The sequence below is a fragment of the Pan paniscus genome, chromosome 4, assembly GCF_029289425.2.
Source record: "Pan paniscus chromosome 4, NHGRI_mPanPan1-v2.0_pri, whole genome shotgun sequence".
Classification (NCBI taxonomy): Eukaryota; Metazoa; Chordata; class Mammalia; order Primates; family Hominidae; genus Pan; species Pan paniscus.
Window position 1 is genome coordinate 40,372,161 of NC_073253.2, and position 25,566 is coordinate 40,397,726.

Consider the following 25,566-nt stretch of genomic DNA (forward strand, 5'->3'; position numbering starts at 1 on the left):
TCCAGCTTCTAGAGGCTTCCTGCATTCCTTGGCTTATGACCCCCAGTCAGCAATCCTCTGCGGCTGTAGTCACATCTTCTCTGACTCTCCTGCCTCCTTCCTTCCCTCCTAAGGACCCTTGTGATAATATTGGGCCCACCAGATAATCCAAAATAATCTCCTCCAATGCAAATCTCTTAATTTAATCACATCTGCAAAGTCCCTTTTGCCATGTAAGGAACCACATTCCCAGGTCCCAGGGAAAAAGACATGGATAGCTGTGGAAAGCCATCATTCTGACTACCACACCTATTAAGGTAATTGTTGTTCTTCCCTCTCAACATTCGAGTTCTTTCAAGTTCCTTTTGCCATGGGAAGACAAAATAGCAATGTAGATATGGTCCCTCAGAGACACAGAATCTCTTCTTCCATTGTCAAATGCAGTTTCAATTACTCAGGCAACGGCCATTTTAAGGGACCATAAAAGATAATGGCACCTCCTGGCTGAACAGATGGCCTCTTAGCACAGTTCCGAGTTAGATGTGATAACAGTTTCATGGCTGGGAAGCAAGTGGGGCAAGAGATGGGACTGTTGGAAGGGTAAGATGGTCTCTGAATTGAATCCTCTGCCTTAATGTCCCCTGAGTTTCTGGGTTATCTGGAAAACCCTCCTAGGAGAAGTCAAGGAGCCTCAAAAAGCAAGAACACCCTCTTCTTTAACTGCCCTCTCCACCCTGAAAAGTTGAGATGTGACAGAATACAAAGAGCACCAGCTTTGGAGTCAGACAGAAAGGCGTTCCAATCTCTGTGTGACCTGCAGCATGTTTCTTAATCTCCCTGGGCCTTATTGTCCTCACCTGTAAAATGAAAATAATATCTACCTCTTAGGTATCTGATATTTATATCAGAAACAATGTATGTAAAGTTCAAAGGATGCTGTTGGGCTTATGGTAGGTGCTCAAAAATAGTAAGTACTATTATTATAGTAGTAGTCGTCGTCATTGTTGAGGATCTGTTGTTACAACAGGAAGTAGAGATTGGAGTCAAAAGTCTGCCATGAAAATTTTAACTGGTTGATATTTCTCACATTAGTACCACCACTAGACATTTGACCAAAGCACGTGAGAAAACTTAAGGGCAAGGATGATAAACAAAAATGACTCTCTCTCTCTACACTTCCACCCCCGATTTCCTGTGCTCTCCCTATCCAAACACTCCTCTGGAAGAAGTCTTGATGGTACCTTCTTAGGCTGTAAGGAAAAGAATTGAACACAGTAATATCCTCAGCCTTGAAGATGTTCAGATTTACCCAGTGGGAAACAATTTCATTCTTCAAATTATTTGCTGAATTAATCTAATTTTATTCCCTTCCATCAAATTTTCAGGTTGGAAGAGGTCCCATCTGCTCTTCCACTGTTGAGAATTAACTGATATAGAATCATATTGGTGGAGCTCAAAATGTCACTGGCAATGCCGATGGGAGGTCATGACTTTAGATCTACAGCCACACGGGCTTACCTTCAACCCAGCCCACTCAGTTCCTGGCATAGCTGGACAAGTCAAAGACTCCCCTAAAGAGTGGGCCCTTTCGTCTGGCAAAAAAAAAAATAGATGAGAGTAGAATGTCTGCCTCTTGAGGATTAACCTGCTCCAAAATAAGCCCAAGGAAGCTAACTGACCATATTTAATTCCTTCCACTAAATTTACCAACTGGAAACTCCCCTTCCTCCCAAGGGCAAGAATGTGTGGAGGTGATGGGATAGGCTAGGAAAGTTATGGTAGCAGGAATTCCTTTCTCTCTATCAAAACCTGAGTCCGGGATCACTCACAATGGGGGAAGCCAGCTGCCACGTCATGATACTCTCAAGAAACCCTGTGGAAATGTCCTTGTAGTAAGGAATTGCAGCCTCCTGCTAACAACCAGCACTAGCTTGCCAGTCATATGTGTGAGCCACTTTGGAAACAGATCCTAGTCCCAGCCAAGCCTTCAAATGCCAGAGCCTATTGTGAGGGATGGGGTTTGTCAGGCAGATCAGATCTGCATTTGACAAGCAGCAAATCAATGAAGTAGATACCTGCACAGCTGAAAGTGGAGGGAGAAGATACAATTGATGTGTTGGGCAGCAAAAAAGGAGGCATCTATTAAAAAAAGAGTACTTGCTAGCCAGGCATGGTGGCACATGCCTGTAATCCCACCTGCTTGGGAGGCTGAGGCAGGAGAATCACTTGAACCCAGGAGGTAGAGATTGCAGTGAGCTGAGATCGTGCCATTGCACTCCAGCCTGGGCAACAAGAACGAAACTCCATCTCAAAAAAAAAAAAAAAAAGTACCTGCTACTTGAACCCAGAACTGTGTTCTACAGACAAAGACACATTCTCAGTTAGAAAACTACAATTTCATTCCAGGATACGCTAACAAGTAGAGTTTAGTTTTCTTTATTCTTTCATTTTCTTTAATTTATATGTCTGTGTACAAGCACACTGCTTTTGTTCTTGGGTTTATTAAATTATTTTTACTGAATGGCCAGTGGTATGTTTTGATTGGCATCAAATGGAAATGGGGTGGGGAGAAACTGTTTTTGTTAAAATGCTCCTTTTCTCCATTAATGGCATGGCAATTTAACTTTAATTTTTTTTAATGAAAAGTCTCACATATTTATTACTGAACCCAGGCAACCAATGCATTCATAACAGATTCAGAGAGAAAAAAATGTATGCCCAATAAAACATGTCCAACTCTCCAGATAATGGTGACATTTTCAGCTTGATATGGTAATGTGATGGTGACGCTCAGGCAACATAAATATGTGTGCCATCTCATGTGCAATTACTAATAGACCCAGCTTAGTTCTTCTCCAATGTCTCCTTTTGGAGTTGTACCTGATTTTATTACCAGTTTTCATCTGAATCCACTGGGGAATGGAACGATTTTGCTTTTGTTTCTTGGCCATGAATCGCTTAATTCTGAAAGTCTTGTGAGAAGATCTGGTGAGAAGCACAGTCAAGTACACACCACGATGGCAGAGAAAAAAAGAGAAGGGGCTTGACACTTTTTTTTTTCTTTTGAGACAAAGTTTTGCCTTGTTGCCCAGGCTAGAGTGCAATGGCGCCGTCTCGGTTCACTGCAACCTGCGCCTCCTGGGTTCAAGCAATTCTCTGGCCTCAGACTTCCGAAGAGCTGGGATTACAGGTGCCCGCCACCAAACCCAGCTAATTTTTGTATTTTTGGTAAAGACGAGATTTCACCATGTTAACCAGCCTGTTCTCAAACTCCTGACTATTGTTTCTGCTATAAGCTGTCAGTCCTCTTCATTGTGGTATGAACAAGATTATTTTGTGTGTGTTTGAAACTGATGGGGATGGTCTGCCTGCCGCTCCGTGCATCACTTTCAACACTGTCTTGTCCCAACTCAAAATGAGTTCTTCATTTACAAACTGTTGATTTCTTTTGGCATCGTCTCCATAACCTTTTCATAAAACATCAATGATTTCTTTATTCCTCTACCCAAACTTTACCATAAGTATTCTTTTTTTGAGACAGTATCTTGCTCCATCACCCATACTGGAGTGCAGTGGCATGATCACAGCTCACTGCAGCCTCGACCTCCCAGGCTCAAGCCATCCTCCCACTGCAGACTCCATAATAGCTGGCCCTACAGGCATGTGCCACCATGCCCAGCTAATTTTTGTATTCTTTGTAGAGAAAGGGGTTTCACCATGTTGCCCAGGCTGGTCTTGAATACTTGGGCTCATGTGACCCACCTGCCTCGGCCTCTGAAAGTGCCGGGATGCCAGGCATGGTGGCTCACGCCTATAATCCCAGCACTTTGGGAGGCTGAGGTGGGCGGATCACGAGGTCAGGAGATCAAGACCATCCTGGCTAACACGGTGAAACCCCGTCTCTACTAAAAATACAAAAAATTAGCTGGGCGTAGTGGCGGACGCCTGTAGTCCCAGCTACTCAGGAGGCTGAGGCAGGAGAATGGTATGAACTCGGGAGGTGGAGCTTGCAGTGAGCCGAGATTGCACCACTGCACTCCAGCCTGGGCGACAGAGCCAGACTCCATCTCAAAAAAAAAAAAAAGAAAAGAAAAGAAAGTGATGGGATTGCAGGCCTGAGCCCCTGCATCTGGTCTCATTGTAAATTTGACGTTTCCTCTTGTTTCAATTTTAGCAGAATTTATATTGCTTTGATAGAGTCTCTTTTCAAACTCATGTCTTATCCTTCTGAGTGCCTCAAACTAGAGCCTGTTCAGACATGTTATAGAGCCTGTTCAGACATGTTATAAAAGATTTGTACCAGTTTATTTTGGTGCAAAAAGGGTGGAATTCATGCACAATTTTCTCATAATACGTATTTTTCCATGAGCTTCTTGAAGACCCCTTGTACTAGAAAACAGTATTCAAAAGGATATATAAAAGGATTGTAGATATGCAAGTGTCACTTACTTCTGGGATGCCAGGATGATTCAACATATTCAAGCAAATCAATGTGATATACCACTTGAAGAGAATGAAAGATGAAAACACATCATCTCAATAGATGGAGAAAAAGCATTTCACAAAATTCAACTTACAGTCATCATAGAAATCCTAAACAAAATAGATAGAGAAGGAAATTTACCTCAACAATAGAAATAACCAAACAGGGAAAATGGAATGCTTTTCCTGTAGGATCTCATATGATGCAACAATGCTTTCACCCTTTCTATTCAATAAGTACTGGCTGTCCTAGCTAGAGTAATTAAATAGCAAAAGAAATAAAACTTATCCAAATCAGAAAGAAAGAAGTAAAATTATATTTGTTTGTAGATGACATGATATTCTGTGTAGAAAATCACAGTCAGCCAAAATACTACTGAAACTAATAAACACATTCAGTGTGTTTGCAGAATAAATTATCAGCACCAAAAATTAGTTGAATTTCCATACATTAACAATAAACAATTTTAAACAAAAATTTAAGAACACTTCCATTTGCTAGAGAACTTAAAGAAATACTTAGGCATAAACATAAAAAGCTGAGAATTTCCTACCTTGAAATCTATAAACATTGATCGAAATGATTAAAAACATATATAGAGATACAACCCATATTGATGGTTTGGAAAAATTAATATTGTTAAATGATTATATAACCCAGTGTGATTTAGATTCAACACAATACCCATAAAAATCCCTATCAGTTTTTGTTAAAGAAACAAAAGACAGACTGGGAAAAGTGGCTCACGTCTGCTAGCCAGGCTGGTCTCAAAGTCCTGACCTCAAGTGATCTACCCACCTTGGCCTCCCAAAGTACTGGGATTACAGGCGTGAGCCACTGCGCCTGGCCCGATTCTCTTAACATAAACACTTTAATGTCAATTAATGCTTGAACTCACTGTTTTAAGTCAACTCAAACTCAAGTCAATGCTGAATTGACTCTAATGTCAATTAATCCTTGATGGTTTGCTCTACTCATTGCATTTGGAACTATTACCTCAAAAATGAATTCTCTGATATTCTGCAAGGAGTGACCTCAGACTGAAGACCTTGCCACGCATACGACATTTGTAAGATTTCTGTCCATTATGGATTCTCTGATATCTAATGTGGTGTGAATGTGAAGTAAAGGTTTTGCCACAATCATCACATTTGTAAGGTTTCTCTCCTGTATGAGATCACCAATGAACTGCAAGGTATGAACATTGTCTGAAAAATCTGCCACATTTATTACACTTGTAAGACCTCTCTTCATTATGGATTCTCCAGTGTTTTGCAATGGTTGTAGCGTTACTGAAGACTTTGCGACAATCATTAGTAAAGTTTCCCTATACTGTGGATTGCTTGATGGTGAGTAAGTGTTGACTGCCCACTAAAGGCTTTGTCACACTTATTACACTTGTACAGTTCCTCTCCAGTGTGAATTCCAGTACATTGTGCCAGGTGTGAATCACACCCAAAATCCTTGTCACAAACCTTACATTTCTATGGTTCCTCTCCAGTATGAACTCTCCTGTGTATTTCAAGGGGTGATTTGAAATTGAAAACTTTGTCACATTCTTCACATTGGTAAGGTTTCTCTCCAGTATGAAGTCTATGATGACATGCAAGGCTTGATTGTTGCCAAAAACCTTGCCACATTCATTACATTTGCAAGATTTCTCTCCAGTACGAAGTCTATGATGACATTCAAGGTTTGATTTTCGATTAAAAACTTTGCCACGTTCATTACACTTGTAAGATTGCTCTCCAGTATGAAGTCTACAATGACATGCAAGGTTTGATTTGTGATTAATCAAAGATTTCATTATTCCTCTACCCAAACTTTACCATAAGTATTCTTTTTTTGAGACAGTATCTTGCTCCATCACCCATACTGGAGTGCAGTGGCATGATCACAGCTCACTGCAGCCTCGACCTCCCAGGCTCAAGCCATCCTCCCACTGCAGACTCCACAATGGCTGGCCCTGCATGCATGTGCCACCGTGCCCAGCTAATTTTGTGATTAAAAACCTTGCCACATTCGTTACACTTGTAACATTTCTCTCCAGTATGAATGGCCTTATGCATTACAAGAGATGAATTTTGAACAAAGGTCTTGTCATACTCATTACACTTGTAAGGTTCTTCTCCAGTGTGAATTACAGTATGTTGTGCCAAGTGTGAATCACATCCAATAAGCCTTGTCACAAACCTTACATTTGTATGGTTTCTCTCCAGTATGAATTCTCCTATGTCTTCCAAGATGTGATTTGTGAATGAAAACTTTGTCACATTCTTCACATTTGTAAGGTTTCTCTCCAGTATGAAGTCTATGATGATGTGCAAGGTTTGATTGTTGATTTGCCACATTCATTACACTTGTAAGGTTTCTCTCCAGTATGAATTGCCTTGTGAACTAAGAGGGCTGAATTGTGACCGAAGGTCTTGCCACACTCATTACACTTGTAAGGTTTCTCACCAGTGTGACATCTATAGCATGCAAGGTATCGCTTCTGATTAAAGACCTTGCCACATACATCATATTTATATTGTTTCTCTCCTAAATGGATTTTCTGATGTTTTTTTAAGAGTGAGCTACAATTGGCTGAGTGCGGTGGCTCACACCTGTAATCCCAGCACTTTGGGAGGCCAAGGCAGGCAGATCACAAGGTCAGGAGATCAAGACCATCCTGGCTAACACGGTGAAACCCTGTCTCTACTAAAATACAAAAAATTAGCCGGGCATGGTGGCGGGGCGCCTGTAGTCCCACCTACTCGGGAGGCTGAGGCAGGAGAATGGCACGAACCTGGGAGGCAGAGCTTGCAGTGAGCCAAGATCACACCACTGCACTCCAGCCTGGGTGACAGAGCGAGACTCTGTCTCAAAAAAAAAAAGAGTGAGCTACAATTAAAGGCTTTGCCACTCTCATTACCTTGGAAAGATTTTTCTCTCATGTGTACTTCCTGTTTTTGTGTGAGTAATGAAGAATGGGGGGAATTATTCCCATACTTATTAGAAATATGGGTTTGGGGCCTACAAGAAATTCTTTGGGATGCTGAAACTGAGAAAGCATCGTTGATAGACTTCTCAACTTGATTACCAATTTTCCTTTCAGGCTGAAATGTGTGCATTTCAGTCAGATGCGAATGAAAGCTTGATCCAAGCTGATCTTTAATAGGCTTGTTTCCAGCATACCTTTGATCATATTGGTCTGTACTACCCATCAACTTTTTTATTTCTGTCATGGGTGTTTCATGGCCATTTCTTTCATCTTCTTGCCACTGAAACACAAAGTCATGAATATCTTTCTCAATTTCCTGGAAGCAAAAATCTCCAATGTGATGACTTGCAAGTCTTTACAATGTGCCTATGTGGAACACTTCTGTATTGCCTTGCCCTGTTGATGACAACTTCTTCATCATGCATTTGGAAGAGATATCCGGCGAGATCAGGTTCCTATAATTCTCCAACATCACGTCTCTGTATAAAGTCCTCTGGGCAGGGTTCAGGCATTTCCACTTCTCCTGAGATAATTCTATGGCCACGTCCCTGAATGTCAATAGACCCTGAGGAAGAGCCATCCCTGACCCCTTTGCTTTCCTCTTCCTCTTCCAGGTTTCTTCCTCATGTACCAAGAGTCTTTAGAAGTCAATCCACCGCGGTCTGATCTTCACTCCACGGGATCCACTTCCTGACCCAATTTAACTTTAATCTTTACACGCTTTATATTTTTAATGAAGAAAGTGAGGATTTTTTTTTTTTTTGAGACAGAGTCTCACTCTGTCGCCCAGGCCGGAGTGCTGTGGTGTGATCTCTACTCACTGCAACCTCCACCGTAAGTGATTCTTGTGCCTCGGCCTCTCGAGTAGCTGAGACTACAGGCATGTGCCATCATGCCCAGCTAATTTTTGCATTTTTAGTAGAGAGATGGGGTTTTGCCATGTTGGCCAGGCTGGTCTTGAACTCCTGACCTCTAGTGACCTTCCCGCCTTGGCCTCCCAAAGTGCTGGGATTATAGGCGTGAGCCACCGCACCCAGACTGAAAGTGAGGAATTTAGAATAAGCTCTGACTCCTGTAGGACCATAGTACCTTAAATCCTAAAGATGAAAACTCAAAGAGTAGAAATAATAATAATAAATTATACTGATTCTTGTGATTTGGGTTTTTGTGTGTCAGTTGTTTGGGCAGTTAACCCATCATCTTCAAGAAAACTGATAGCAAATGTCCATATAATGTTGAAGGTCTAAACCCTGAAACAAACAAAAAACAAACAGCAATGACAATGAACCTGGCATCAAGAAAGATGCTGGGCTCAGTGAGATGGCTCATGTCTGTAATCCCAGCACTTTGGGAGACCAAGACAGGAGGATTGCTTGAGCCCAGGAGTTTGAGATCAGCCTGTCCTACATGGCAAAATCCCAAATCTTAAAAAAAAAAAAAAAAAAAAAATTAGCCTGTTGTGGTAGCATGCACCTGTAGTCCCAGCTACTGGGGAGGCTGAGGTGGGAGGATCATATGAGCCCAGGAGGTCAAGGCTGCGGTAAGCCATGATTGCACCACAGCACTCTAACCTGGGAGACAGAGCTAGACCCTATCAAGAAAGAAGAGAAGAGGAAAGGAGAGGAGAGGAGAGAAGAGAAGAGAAAGAAAAAGAAAAAGGAATGGAGGGAGAAAGGGAGGGAGGGAGGAAGGAAAGGAAGGAAGGAAGGAAGGAAAAAGGAAGAAGGAAAGGAGGAAGGGAAGGAAAGAAAGAAAAGGAAGAGGAGGAGAAGGGGAAGAAGGAGAAAAGCCACAACTCTGAAGGCCTCCTAACATTATAACTGAAGGGACCCTTTGTGAACCAGAGAAATAGGCAAAGACAAAACAGAATATCCAGAAAGGAAAGAAAACAAAGAAGAGAAAAATATAGTTAAGAAAAATAGCTTCTGATTTTATGCTACATGCTAAACAAATGTTCCTAACATCATTAACATCATCTTTGGAAAACAATCTGACTTTGAGCCAGCCACAGAGTGCCACTGTTGGTTAGTAAGAACGTCATCCATTAGCTCAGATGGGAGGATGAGGTACTAAAGCTTTGATAGCTGCAGATGGAGTTTATATATTACCATATCACCAACATACCAACAATGCTGTCAAGCAAACAAGGGTGATTAGACTGGAAAACATCAACAAATGGCTTAAATACATTATCTCATCTTCCACATGTTTCTACCAAAGAAGGAAGACAATTGCTATAGAACCAATAATAACAACCAATATGGGATGTCACAAGTCTGTCTTTCAAAACTTGGAAAAGTTTTGTTGCTTCATATAGAAGCATGCTCTAGCTTCTTTAGCAAAAGCTACACTCTATTTCATCTAATTCCTCCAGAATTTGTGTGCACGGCAAAGCAACTTGGGTACTGTGGTTCAGGAAGACGCCATCACATTTTGTTTATGAATTCTCAAGCCTCACAATGTTAGGAATGACAGTCGGAGAGGTAATTTCCACGAGTTAGACGTTCCAGTGCGCAAACCATTTCAGTGGATGCGAGTGCAGTGTTTATCTGCCTTTTCTCATAAAGTCATATAAATGTAAATTTCATGGTTTCCTGTATTTCCCTCCATCAAGTCAAGTAGTGCATATTAACTACTTGATGAGTTCCTCCCTTCACCAGAGGAAAAAACAAAACCCTTGCTCATTTCGCTAGTGGATCCTGGATCACAGAGAGGATATTTTTCTATTCAGGCCTATAGTCTGGGGCTGCCCAGAGCAGCTCTGATCACATGTAGGGCTTCATAAAAACAAATGCAGCCACTCTCAGGTCTGTTTGAGCCAGCAGTCTGAAGAGACTTCAGGCCTCCCAGAGCACCTCTGTTGATTAAGAGGATGGGTTTCAGCACCTCACTTGGTTACCCAAGGGAGAAGGAATGTTGGAGGAGAAATCCCTTCTAGGACAGGAATCGCCTTCTGGACACACGATGGTAGTGTACACACACACCCTCAGGAGACGAGACACTTGGGCCCTCCTGACTCTTTCAGGTGGTGCAGGGTTCTAGCCTCCTGGAGGGCCCCACCTTTCCCACAGCCCCATGCCCCCTCTTCTGAGGGAGTAGGAGAAAGAGAACAATTTCCTCTCCGTCCCTTTCTCTGTCTCTCTCTCTCTCCTCTTCCTCTTTTTTTTTTCTCTCTCTCTACACACACACACACACACACACACACACACACACACACACACCAGGTTGTGAATTAAGACACTGATGGCCTCCTCCAGGCTATACACATTTTGAGGCTCTGTAAAAACTGGCTAAGAGGAGACCCAATAGAAATGAATCCAGAGATGTGCCAGTGGGAAATCAATTGACCTGCAAGTAGTAAGTTACAATTTACTTACATGTTCACACTGCTGAGCATGGAAAGTGAAGTATCTGGGATAATGAATGCCCCCTATCCTGTCCATATAATTCTGTACCAACACTGGTATCATTTTGGCAACACTCAGTGCTTTTTTGTTCATGATGGTTTTCATCCCCAGTAATATGCACAGCTCTTATTTTATCTTAGAGCTTCAAAAGAAAACATATTAAGACAAGCTTCTTCATGGCTGGTCATCTAACATGCTCTCCTTTATTTCTAAGGGAACAAAGTACATATTTTCTCCAATGCAACTGAAATTTCAACTCCTGCTATTTTCTTTTAGGGCTTTGGGGAGTCAGTGTTAGTCAAATACTAATGACAGTCAAAAGAGCTAGAATTTGTTACATAATTTTCCATTTACAGAAATCCAAATGATATTTAAAATAAGAATAATTTCAGAACTAGTACATCGCTTTGTTGAAATAATCTGTTCAAAACCTCATAGTTCAAATCATATACAAATGCAAATTTACCGGCATATATGAGTATCTAACATGAAATTTTTTAAATGTTGAAATCTTCAGATTCCAGAGAGATAAAATATTTTGTAAAATGCTCAACCTCTTGGAATTGTCTTCAGTCAGGTCTGTGGTTCACATATATAAACTTACTCAGTTGGGATGGCATAGATATTATTGTCTTGTTTGGCCCAGACAATATGAACCCAATGTACTTTGAGGGTCTTTAGGGCTTGTCCCCAGAATATTGCTTTTAAGACCTTATTTCAGTTGGCTAACGACTAAAAAATAGAATTTGTGGAACAGCTTCTTGTCAAAATCACATCAATTGCTCCTTAATTTTTGTCTTACAGACCAGTGTTATACAGATATAAATTTCCTAGGGAAATGCTTATAATAGGCATTAGTTGGTTAAGATTTCAAACTCTGAGCTATCTCATCATTTTACAACATATGCTCAAAGTGGAAAATATGGCCCATTACTTCTTCACATTTAGAAGTAATACTTTGAATTATGTAGAAGATAAACTGATGGCATTCCATATGCTCTGAGAGAGAGTTCAAGGTCAGTCAGCAGTTATTAAGTTGCCACTGAAGGACAAACATTGCCCTCAGGAAAGCAGCGACAACTCCATGGATGAGAGGTACTGGCTGTGTTAGGCCGTTCTTGCGTTGTTAGAAATGCCTGAGACTGAGCCAGGCGTGGTGGTAATCCTATAATCCCAGCACTTTGAGAGGCCGAGGCAGGCGGATCACGAGGTTAGGAGCTCAAGATCAGTCTGACCAACATGGTGAAACCCTGTCTCTACTGCACAGGTTGCAGCGAGCCGAGATTGCACTACTGCCCTCCAGCCTGGGCGAGAGCCAGACTCCATCTCAAAAAAAAAAAAAAAAAAAAAAAAAAGTGACAATTAGGAGCATTTAGTAAAATTGATCTTCCATATTTATTAAGACTTCTATATGTCATAAGTAAGTGTATTCAGAAATAAACTAAGCAAACTGTGATAAATAAGGCCAGGAATGCCTTTTATATAGTTACACAGGAAAAGTAAACCTAAAGGTATTAGGACTCATATATCATAGCTAAACCCTGACAAACAGAAATTACTTTTAGTTTGCACCATCTAGAGGTGAAAAAAAGAATTCTGAATTTATCCTACAAAGCTTTCAGATCTTTCTTTTTTTTTTTTTTTTTTGCTCATGAGGTTGCTAGCTGTCTTACAAATATTTGATTATTTTTTAAAATCTTAGAAGAGTAGAAATTCAGTATACCACCTTAGCCACTTGATGTCTACTTTGTGTCTGTTAGAAAGGGTTGGGGACAAAGTTGCACTCAGTGACAACAAAACACTACCATCAACGTAAATACCTCAAAATGAACTTCTGATTAGAAGGATTTTTTGGCTGGGAGTGGTGGCTCATGCCTAGAATGCCAGCAGCACTTTGGGAGGCCGAGGTGGGAGGATTGCTAAGGCCAGGAGTTGGAGACTAGCCTGGCTAACAGAAAGACCTCACCTGTACAAAAATTACAAAATTAGCTGAGCATAGTGGCACACTCCTGTAATCCTAGCTACTTGGGAGGCTGAGATAGGAGAATTGCCTGTGCCCACAAGTTCAAATTTGCAGTGAGCCATGATCACACCACTGCACTCCAGCCTGGGCAACAAAGTGAGAGCCTGCCTCAAAAAAAAAAAAAAAAAAAAAATCTAGCATGGTCCTCATGGTGCTTAGATTGTAATGCTTCTGTCATTATTAGTCATTATTTCATTATGTAATTTTTAGTCAAAATAATTTTTCCCCTAAATTATTTTGGCTCACTCTGAAAGAATTGAAGCTGATACATTTTGAGCGTTCTTGTGTATATGTGTTTGAACATCCTTGTCTAAGCGAGCACCCTTATTGTAGTAAAGTTTTCACTGTAGGAGTTTTTTTGTTGGTTTGTTTGTTTTTTTGAGATGGAGTCTTGCTCTTGTCGCCCAGGCGGGAGTGCAATGGCACAATCTTGGCTCACTGCAACCTCCGCCTCCTGTGTTCAAGTGATTCTCCTGCCTCAGCCTCCCAAGTAGCTGGGATTACAGGGGCCCACCACCATGCCCAGCTAATTTTATTGTATTTTTAGTAGAGATGGGGTTTCACCATGTTGGCCAGGCTGGTCTCAAACTCCTGACCTCAGGTGATCCGCCCCTGCCTCAGCCTCCCAAAGTGCTGGGATTACAGGCGTGAGCCACTGCACCCAGCTATTGTAAGACTTTAATTATAACCTATAGATGCATTCTCCAAGTTATTTTGTACAAGATCTAACTGTGTGCTGTCTACAACAGAATCGTTTTGGACCTAAGGGGCACACATAGGCTAAAAGTGAAAGGGTAAAAAATGATATTTCATGCAAACAGGAACCTAAAGAGAGTAGGGTAACCATAATTACATCAGACTAAATAGACTTTACAACAAAAACTTGACAATTCCCATGGAGTATCTTTATCCACCCTTTAAAAAAAATCCATTCAGCCCATCTATGTCTTTTAATTGGCATGTTTAATCTATTAAAGTAATTACTGAGCCAGGCACAGTGGCTCATGCCTATAGTGCCAGCCACTTGGGAGGCTGAGACGGGGGATCACTTGAGCCCAGGAGTTTAAGGTTGCAGTGTACTATGATCTGCACTCCAGCCTGGGCGACAGAGCAAGGCTCATCTCTAAAATTAAGTAATAACAAAAGTATCCGTAGACAGATGAACAGATAAGCAACATGTGGTATATTCATACAATAAAATATTATTTAGCCATATCAAGATTGATGTTGTGATATACACTACGACATGGATGAATCTTGAAAACATTATGTTAAACCGGGCGCGGTGGCTCATGCCTGTAATCCCAGCACTTTGGGAGGCCGAGGCGGGCAGATCACGAGGTCAGGAGATCGAGACCACGGTGAAACCCCGTCTCTACTAAAAATACAAAAAAATTTAGCCTGGCGTGGTGGCGGGCCCCTGTAGTCCCAGCTACTTGGGAGGCTGAGGCAGGAGAATGGCAAGAACCCGGGAGGCGGAGCTTGCAATGAGCCGAGATCGCGCCACTGCACTCCAGCCTGGGCGACAGAGCGAGACTCCGTCTCGAAAAAAAAAAGAAAAGAAAAGAAAAGAAAACATTATGTTAAGTATAGTAAGCCAGACAAAATGGCAAGGATTGTATGATTCCACTTCTATAAGGTATCGAGAACAACTGAATTCATAGAAAAAGAGAATAGTAGTTTCCAGGGGCGGGTTGGGGACAGGGAGACGGGGATTATTGGTGACAGAGTTTCTGTTTCAGGAAATAAAGTTTCAGAAATAGTGGTGATAGTTACACGACATGGTGAATGTACTTAATGCCACTGAATTGGAAACTTAAAAATGGTTAAAATGGTAAGCCTCATGTTCTGTATAATTTACCACAATTTTTTTTTTTTTATATTATTTATTTATTTATTTATTTATAGACGGAGTCTCGCTCTGTCACCCAGGCTGGAGTGCAGTAGCGTGATCTCCGCTCGCGGCAACCTCCGCCTCCCGGATTCAAGTGATTCTCCTGCCTCAGCCTCCCGAGTAGCTGGAATTACAGGTGCATGCCATCACGCCCGGTTAATTTTTGTATTTTTAGTAGAAACGAGGTTTCACCATGTTGGTCAGGCTGGGCTCAAACTCCTGACCTCCTGATCCTCCTGCCTCGGCTTCCCAAAGCGCTGGGATTACAGGCGTGAACCATCGGGCCTGGCCAATTTACCACAATTTTAACAAGACAGCAGGAACTCAAGATGGCTCAGGGAGGAGCTGATGCCCTCGGGAGAGCTGACATCTTCAGCCCTCACTCCACAGTTCTCTGGGCTCCTACCCTTGTTTCATTTCCCTCACTTTTTTTTTTTTTTTTTTTTTTTTTTTTTTTTTTTTTGAGACGGAGTCTCACTCTCTCGCCCAGGCTGGAGTGCAGTGGCGCGATCTCTGCTCACTGCAAGCTCCGCCTCCCGGGTTCACGCCATTCTCCTGCCTCAGCCTCCCGAGTAGCTGGGACTACAGGCACCCGCCACCGCACCCGGCTAATTTTTTGTATTTTTAGTAGAGACGGGGTTTCACCGTGTTAGCCAGGATGGTCTCAATCTCCTGACCTCGTGATCCGCCTGCCTCGGTCTCCCAAAGAGCTGGTCCCTCACTTTTTACTAACTCAGCCACATGTGTTTTTAAAAATTGTATTTTATGTAGCATTTATATTTTTATAGCGGAAATAGTTTTCAAAATATTTATCATATTGCCGTAATGTAAATATTCCGAACTTACTTTTTTAATTCTTCTGAAGTCCTATTATGTGTTTTTTTAAAAGTCTACTAGATATACTGTTATATTTTGTTAAAATCCCATGGCATTGGAGAGTATGTATATAGTACATTCCCACTTGTGTTTTAGTAAAGGGGGTCAGAGACGGATTTGGACTCACTATTTTTACGCAAATAATATGCTAGTGGAGTACATCTGTAACTGCTAACAGTTTCTTCTGGAGAGAGAGAAAGGAGACCTAGGGATCTGAGGTAAGAGGAACAGTGGTTTTTGGACTGCTTTCATCTTTTACCGTGTGTGTGTGTGTGTGTGTGTGTGTGTGTGTGTGTGTGTGTGTAGTTTTCACTTAAAAAAAAAAACTAATTAATTTTGGCCAGGCGCAGTGGCTCACACCTGTAATCCCAGAACTTTGGGAGGCTGAGCTGGGCGGATCACCTGAGGTCAGGAGTTCAAGACCAGCCTGACCAACATGGTGAAACTCCAGCTCTACTAAAAATACAAAAATTAGCTGGGCATGGTGGTAAGCCTCTGCTAAGCTACTCAGGAGGCTGAGGCAGGTGAATCACTTGAAACCAGGAGGCAGAGGTTGCAGTAAGCAGAGATCACGCCATTGCACTCCAGCCTAGGCAACAGAGTGAGACTCTGTCTCAAAAAAAAAAAAAAAAAAAGCCTAATTTTTTGAAAGGGACTCCAACTTCCAGTTTTCCACAGAAAATACATTAAATACAAAAAAATTAGCCAGGTGTGGTGGCGGGCGCCTGTAGTCCCAGCTACTCGGGAGGCTGAGGCAGGAGAATGGCGTGAACCCGGGAGGTGGAGTTTGCAGTGAGCCGAGATCCTGCCACTGCACTCCAGCCTGGGCAACGGAGCAAGACTCCGTCTCGGAAAAAAAAAAAAAAAAGAAAATATATTAAATAATGTATATTTTTTGTGAGCTTTTGAGATTGCTTTTGAAAAAGAGAAAAAATGTACATTTTATTACAACCATGTTGTTGTTACAAGTTACAACAGAAATGTACATTCTGTTACAACCATGCTGCTTTAGGTTTATACAACTTTCTCCTTTAAGGAACTCATTTACCTGCTGAATTCTTACCTGCAAGCCTCAGGGAGGTGAGCCTGAACGAGGGTTACCAAATCATGGGCAAAAGGTGGCCATGAGCACCCTGCACTGCAGGCCTTCATCTCCAATTTTCCCTCAGCAGGGCAGCTTTTTCTAAGAGATAAGCTTGTATTCTCATGAGAGAGGAAATGGCTGACCTCATCACACTTCTGTTATCCTCTTTGGTGGAAATAAGATATTTCCCCTGAAAGGATGTGTCCGAAAGTAAACTGATAGCAACAAATACATTTTCAGTTTAAAATAATGATCTTTTTTTCTAAATAAAAATTAATATGCCAGGCGCGGTGGCTCATGCCTGTAATCTCAGCATTTTGGGAGGCCAAGGCGGGTGTATTGCTTTGAGCTCAGGAGTTGGAGACCAGCCTGGGCAACATGGCAAAACCCAGTCTCTACAAAAAAAAATACAAAAATTAGCCAGGCATTGGTGGCTCGAGCCTGTAGTCCCAGCTACTCGGGAGGCTGAGGCGGGAGGTTTGCTTGAGCCCAGGAGGCTGGAGGTTGCAGTGAGCCCAGATTCTTCCACTGCATTCCAGCCTGGGCGACAGAGTGAGACCCTGTCTTAAAACAAAACAAAAACAACTATAAGTTTCTCAGAATAAAAAAATATATATTTATTTGAGTGAGTCTGAACTGTAAAGCCTGAGATAGAACTATCTCCAAAAGATACAATGAGAAAAGCTAGTTTTAGAACAATATAAATAGTATGGCTCTAAGTTTAAAAATGTAAAATCCAAACTAATGTTTTATAATAAGACTATATATTACTTGTTTAATTTTTTTGATGGAATATTTATTGTCTAAATTTTGGTAAATGCGGAGAAGTTTAAGGAAGGAAATAGAAAATGGCTCAATACACTTCCCCACAAAAATAATACCTGTTAGCATTCCAGCTTCATCTTTCTTTCTTCTTTCATGTCTTTCCTCCTTCCTTCCCTCTCTTCCTTCCAACCTTGCTTCCTTCTCTTTCTTTCCTTTCTTCCATCTGTCATGTATATATATAAATTACAGTTGTAATTGATCTATGTTCTGCTTTACTCCCTTCACATATAAGTATTCTGCCATGTCGGCCAGGCACAGTGGCTCACTCCTGTAATTCCAGCACTTTGAGAGGCCAACGCGGGCAGATCACAAGGTCAGGAGTTCGAGACCAGCCTGGCCAACATAGTGAAACCCCGCCTCTACTAAAAATACAAAAAATTAGCCAGACATGGTGGCGGGCGCCTGTAATTCCAGCTATTCGGGAGGCTGAGGCAGGAGAATCAGTTGAACCCGAGAGGCGGAGGTTGCAGTGAGCCAAGATGGCTCTGTTGCACTCCAGCCATGGCAACAAGAGTGAATCTCCATCTCAAAAAAGTATTCTTCCACGTCAATAAATATTAATTGAAACCACAATTTTAAGTAAGTAATATCACTTTATATGAATATATAATTTACTGAACTATCTTCTTTTTTTGGCTTGTTTTTTCTACTGTATAACTTGATGAAAATCCTAATATGCGAAACCTATCTGTATTTTCTATCTTTCCTACTGGAAAATTTCCTAGAAGTGGAATTACTGGGTCAGGAAATATGAACATTTTAAAGAAATTGTAAGGCCTAATTTTTTCCCCAATAAGTGGTTGTACTCATTGTTGTGTCCATATACACTCTTACCAAACATACAGGAATGCCTGTTTTCTTCATCTTGACACTGGGACTAGTCCTTTTTAAAATTCTTTAAGACAAACACACCCTTTAATTTAAATTTATTTTTCTTTTAGAGAGAGATGAGGTCTTGCCCCTTTGCCCAGGCTGGAGTACAGTGGAATGATCATAGCTCACTGCAGCCTCAAACTCCTGGGCTTGAGCAATCCTCCTGCCTCATCCTCCAAAGTAGCTGAGACCACAGATGCGTGCCACCACCACCACCACACCAGTTTTGTTTTGTGTTTTGTTCATTTGTTTGTTTGTATAGACAGGGTCTCACTTTGTTGCCCAGGCTGGTGTTAAATTCCTGGTCTTGATGTTCCTGCTTTGGCATCCCTAAGTACTGGGATTACAGCCATCATGCCCCGCCTAAATCTCTTTACAGGAGATATTAAAAAATTTTAGACATTTATTGACTATTTGTATTTTTACATTTTTAACATTTAACATGTTAAAAATAACATTTTAAAAATATTTCCAAATAATAATAATTATTTCACTTTGAAGTGTGTGGGGGTGGAGGGGGGATGTGCGCGCACGCATGCGTGTCTATTTCTAGGTGCTGAAAGATAAAGTACACAGAGTTACCACAAGAGGTCCCTAGCACACAAATTATATTGAAATCTTAAGCCTTCTTGAACTTAATTCCCAACAAGCCAGGATCTCCATAACCAGATAGGTTCATTAATTCCGAATTTTAGGGGCTCCCAACAATTGGCAACAGTGTACTGAAGAGAACAAGGGACAGTAGCTCAGCAATTCAGAAAGTGGGGATCAAGCAGTGGTTTATTCCTCTACATGCCACCCGGGCCCTCCTTCATTTCCCCACCTCGACCTCCTGTAACTTGATTCTTGTCAGATATATTCAATCTGAAATTTCAAAAGAAATAATCACTTTATGTCTGGGATGCCCTTCAGTCATTCATTTGATTGTTCATCGAATATTTATTACTCTGAGTAGTTAATCATTGAATGATGGTTTTTATTTTCTTTTAACAGAAAAAATTAGCTGCTATGTGCCACTGTCCTAGGTACTGAGAATATAATGATGAGCAAAACCAGACACTGTCCCCAGCCTTACAGAGCTCACACCTGTGACATCCATCCTAGCATATATAAGCAGACTTTCAGAAAATTCACCCTAACAAATGGCTTTGCCTTTTTAGGAGACATCATGCGCAGCCCACAAGGGATGTGTCTGCTGCTCTAAGATCCAGAACATTGTCTCTGTGACCCATGACTACATCCTACTGTGTCGTGAGTATTAAGCCATCTAGCTATGTATGAGATAAGGCTTTTAAAATTGCTTTCTAAAAAACTTTACAGTGTAATATACCTATACTGTAAAGAGTTCAGATTATATGGAAAAGTAAGTAACCAAATGAAAATCATCCATAGTCACAATCTTCAGATAGTTATTTTTAACAGAACTCTTTTTTATAAACAAATCATTATATATCTACACATTTGACATTCATTGACTACTCACTATGTAGAAAGCATATCCCAAAGCTGTGTCTTATTTTACTTAGGTTGCCAATAACAAAAACCATAGGCTGGGTGGCTAAAACAGTAGCAAGTTATTTTCTCATCATTCTGCGGCTAGAAGTCCAAGATCAAGGTTCTGGTCAATTTGGTTTCTGGTGATGGGTCTCTTCCTGCCACCTTCTCACTATGTCCTCATACGGCCTTTCCTGGGTATGTGAATGGAGAGAGCCTGAGAAAAAACTCTTCTTAGTGTCTCTTTTTATAAAGACACTAATCCTATTGAATCAGAGCCCTCCCTTAAGACCTCATTTAACCTAAATTACTTTGTTACTCTAAATCCTGAAGGTTAGGGCTTCAATATATGAATTTGGGGATAGGGGGACACACACATTCAGTTCATAACAGGCTGCAAAGTCTCTGCAAATGAACAAGGCACACTCTTTGCCCTCTTTTCACTTATGCAAGAGTCCATGGTGCCAACTATATTTCTGCCTGTTTGTATTTTGTTTACCTTATTATCTTTTGCAATTTCCACCAGTGCCAGATAGACAAGGTTAGGAAAGGAAGGGAGAATCAAGAAAATTTTACTTTCCTCTCGGTTTGGAAAATATTCTGTAGAAAAGGAGGTTGATGTTCTCAGCTACTCCAAAGATCCTTAAAAGATAATGGTGAAGCATTTGCCATGTCTCCTTCTCCAGTGTCCTGGCTGTCCTCCGGGGCTTCCCACAAGGGTTGGGGTTGTTCAGTACATATCATGGGCCCCTCTTTACACTGATCTACTCTAGAAAGGAGCAATAATTCCAAATTCCCCTACTTTAGGGCAAGGCCAGGACTTGGAATGAGTTTCCCGATGGAGCCTGCCACTCACTGGGTCCTTTGTGGGAATCAGCACAATGGAGAAGACTAAGTTTTATGGACTGAATTGTGCCCCTCCCCCAAAAAAATCATGTTGGAATCCTAACCCACAGTGTCTCAGGATAGGACTGTACTGAAGATATGATGATTAAATTAAACACGGTGATTAAATTAGGATGAAGTCCTATGGGTGGGCCCTAATCCAAAGTGCATGTGTCTTTATAAGAAGAGGACATCTGGACACACAAGGAGACACACAAGACATGTGTGCATACAGAGGAAAGGCCACATGAGAACACAGCAAGAAGGCAGTCATCTGCAAGCCAAGGAGAGAGACAGAAGAAACCAACCCTGCTGACACTTTGACATTGGACTTCTAGTCTCCAGAACTATGAGAAAATAAATTTCTGTTGTTTAAGCTACCCAGTCTGTGGTACTTTGTTATGGCAGCTCTAGAAAACCAATGCAGCAAGCTATAGTGTGGAGTCAAAAACGTTCCTGTCTCGTCTGTGTAACTTCATGTCTAATTTGCAGTGAGTGAAAGTAAAGGTGAGGAAGATGGATGTGACTAGGTCACTGTCTTAGTCCATTTTTGCTATAACAGAATGCCACAAACTGCATAATTTATAAACAGTAGAACTTTATTTGGTTCATGATTCTAAGGGCTGGGAAGTCCAAGATCAAGGCCTGCATTTGGTGAGGGCCTTCATACTGGTCATCCCATTGGCAGGAAGTGGAAGGGCAAGAGAGCATGTGCTAGAGAGAGCAAGCAAACAAGACAGCTGAACTCGCTTATATAAAAAACCCACTCTCATCAAGACTCACCCACTCCTGAGATGGCAACATTAATCCATCCATGAGGCCAGAAGACCTCAAGATCTAATCACCCCTTAGGAAGGCCCACCTCCCAACACTGTTGCATTAGAGATTATGTTCTCAACACATGGACTTTGTGGGACACATTCCAATCACAGCAGCCGCTAAGGAAAGTGAACATAGGGCTGGATTTATTCATTCAGCAAACATTTCCTAATGACTCACACTGCTGTGAGTAGCATTGAGTGAAATACAGTCTCTACTCTTGAGCAGCTCGTGACCCAGCAAACCAATTATCAGAGTGGGGCATGAGAAGTGCCACCTAAGAGAGAGATAAACTGGAGAAACTATAGGAAAAGAGAAGAGGAGACCAGAAAGACTTGTGAGAAGAAATTACACTGCTGTTGAAGTCTGAAAGAAAACTAGGATCTAGTTTGGAAGGAAAGAAAAACAGCAATCCAGGAAAAAACAAACAAACAAACGAACGCGTGCAGAGCTGTGTGGACTTGTGACAGCATGATAAATTTAGAGACTTGCAGGTATGCCTGGAGCAACGGGGCCTGAAGGAGAGAGAAGGGGGATAGTTTTAGAAAGAGTCAGGGGCCAAATCCTGAAGGGCCTTGTGTGTAGATACTATCATTGACCTAGCGCTTATTCATTCTCCCCATCTTCCTTATAGTAAAAAACAAAACAACCACTGGAAAAAAAAATCCACTGCTTAGTATTTATATTCCCTATGTTCCCTTGCTGTTAAGGTAGCTGTGACAACAGTTCTGGCAAAAGTGCAAGTCTACTGGGAATTTCTAGAAATGTTCTACTTTCCTGATCAGAAACCATCTTCCCTTCTCACTTCATCTTCCTACCTGGAATGCAGCTTTGGGGGTGTACCTGGATCCTTGGTAACTTCTTCAAGCTGCTGCCTCCTGCTCTGTACTGTTCATTTCTCTTTGGTTAAGCTACTATGTTTGGGTTTTTCTGCTACCTACAGCCAAACACCATCCTAATATGACTGGTTTTACAGAAATTCAGGTAAAGAAGCTGTGAGAATGTGGTCACCCACTCTGGACAGAGATGGTGAAATGAAGTCTTCACAGCTAGCAGTCAGGAAACTTCCTGTCTTGTCTGTATAACTTCATGCAGTGAAACTAGGGGTGACCGGGTCAATTCACAAATTATTAAGAAACTCAAAAATTATTAAGAAAGCAGAATCAATAGAATTTGGTGATTAATTGGATGTGACCTATTGGGAATTATCATCAAGAGATGACTTTTCTCGCCTTCTAAGTTCCTGAACTACAAATTCCACTTTCCTCTTACTTATTTTTTCCAACTCAATGTTTTTTCTTTCTCTCAGCATTTTCCATTCCCCATTTCGAGAAGCTAGCCAGTTTTAAATGTGTCTTTGTTCAGGGGCATTTGTGTAGTTGGACCTGAAAGAGATGTTGCACAAGACAGCCCCCTCTCCTGGCTTTTATTTTGAAAAATCATTTGTCTTGGGAGTATGCTGGTCATTTTCTAGGGACAGGAGACTGACCTCTCACTGCCTTCAAGCAAGGAAACAAACCCAATGAGATAAGCTAGAGGGATTTGCTGAGACTAAAACAGGGAATGAGGGAATATAGCCTCCTCTGGTGTTTCCAGCTTCAGTGAGAGGTCCCACCTGGTGGTTCAAGCTGCTAACCTAGGACTCACCTTCACTCACCCCTCTCCAGTATTTCCTCCCACATTTAGCCCATCACCTACTCCTTTCTATTTTATTCTCTGAATACCTCCTGTGTCCCTCCATTTCTTTCAAACTCCACTGCCACAATCACCCAACCATACTCCATAAAATGATCTTTTCACATTTGGAGTATTTTATAAAGTATACAAATATTTTAATGGCCTCCTTTTGCTCTTAAAATAGACCAAAGTGTGGCTCATGACTGTAATCCCAGCACTTTGGGAGGCCAAGGCAGGTGGATCGCCTGTGGTCAGGAGTTCAAGACCAGCATGCCCAACATGGCAAAACCCTGTCTGTACTAAAAAATACAAAAATTAGCCAGGCGTGGTGGCACATGCCTGTAGTCCCAGCTACTCATGAGGCTGAGGCAGGAGAATCGCTTGAACCTGGGAGGTGGAGGTTGCAGTGAGCTGAGATTGCACCATTGCACTCCAGCCTGGGAGACAGAGCAAGACTCCGTCTCAAAAAAAAAAAAAAAAAAAACAAAAAAAAACATAGACCTCCAGTGACTGACCTCTGTCTAGTTCGCCAGCCTCACTTCTCTATTCTCTGCCCCAACTCTAGCCATGTTGACCTTGCAGCAACCAGAATGCTCTTTCCCTCCTCACAGAATTTCCCCTAGCTGCCCTCTGGTCAGATCTACTTAACTGCCATACCCATTCTGTGCATACACCACACACACACACACACACACACACACACACACCCCTTGGCCACCTTCATTCATTCTTCAGGTTCTAGCCCAAATGTCATTTCTTTAGAGAAGCTTTCCCTGACCCCCCACCCTACTCCCCTAAATCAGGGACCCTGCTTTAAGTCATGGGTTTCTTTTTTTTCTTTCTTTCTTTTTTTTTTTTTTTTTTTTGAGTCAGGGTCTCACTTTGTTGCCCAGGCTGGAGTACAATGGCACAATCACAGCTCAAGGCAACCTCAACCTCCTGGGCTCAAGCAATCCTCCCACCTCAGCCTCCCAAGTAGCTGGGACTATAGGCACACACCACCATGCCTGGCTAATTTTTGTATTTTTTGTAGAGGGGTTTTGCCTCGATGCCTAGGCTGATCTCAAACTCCTGGGCTCAAGCAATCCACCCGCCTTGGCCTCCCAATATGTTAGGATTACAGGCATGAACCACCAAACCGGACCTATGGGTATCTTTCACAGTATGTTTTCATGATATCTTTGTGTGATTATGTGATTGTTGTATCCCCTATCTATCTATCATAAGCTCCACATGAATGGGACTGCACGCATTATTTTCTCTCCAGGGTGTGGTAGTGCAGACCTTACTGCCCAGGTTAGGTACATGGGCAGTAAGTCCCTGATGGAGATTTGTTGAATACGAAAAAATAAGAGAAGGAAAGAGAGAGTCTAAAATGATTACAGGCTTCTGGTGCAAGCAACCAAGTGAATTGTGAAATGAGATTCAGTTCAATTCATTTTAATTCTTTTATGAAATAAAGCACAAGAATATATGCATGCTTGATACAGAGAGTTGAAAGAGGAACATTACCCTCTGGCTCTCTAAGGATTCCCACTGGCTTCTCTGTGGATGGACATTGCCATTCTATTATAACATGCAGCACACCCAGGCAGAAATAAACTGTCAAGGCAGAATTCTAAAAGGGCAGGCTGAATTTGCTTATTTAGGGGATTTAATCTAGACCACAGATAGATAGAATGATTCCTAGAAAGGTTACCTTGAGATTTTATGAAGATGACAAAAAACTTATTGATATTTAAAAACATTAAGTGGACTTTGGATAATAATGATGTGTCAGTGTAAGCACATCAATTCTAATAAATTATAACAAATTGTAAAACTCTGGTGCCAGATGTCAGTAGTGGGGATAGCTGAAGAGGGGTTGCAGGGGGTTATAGGGGCTCTCTGTCTTTTTTGCTCAATTTTGTTGTGAACCTAAAACTGCTCTTTAAAAAAAAGTTAAAAACCAATGTGTTAAAAATAATTTACATAAAAAGATAAAATCATTATTCTTATTCAGAAAAAAAATGAACATGTTAAAGATTTTGCTTTACTCAGAATTCAGGAATCAGTCTAGTATTAAAACTGGTTCATGTGCTCGCTTTGGCAGCACATATACTAAAATTAAAATCGTTTCAAAGGAGAAGTCAGGCTGGGTGCTGTGGCTCACACCTGTAGTCCCAGCACTTTAGGATGCAGCAGTAGGAGAATCACTTGAGGCCAGCAGTTTGAGTCCAGCCTGGGCAACATAGTGAGACCCTATCTCTTCTAATAAAAATTTA

The 25,566-nt window shown here is 41.6% G+C and overlaps 2 pseudogenes; one reads left to right on the forward strand and one right to left on the reverse strand.

The window, feature by feature from the left end:
- The window catches only part of LOC129397761 (large ribosomal subunit protein uL15-like), a 67,358-nt pseudogene extending 57,370 nt beyond the window's left edge, over window positions 1–9,988 (forward strand).
- Window positions 5,790–8,063, reverse strand: LOC100977521 (zinc finger protein 701-like; annotated as a pseudogene).
- Window positions 9,989–25,566: the final 15,578 nt, after the last annotated feature.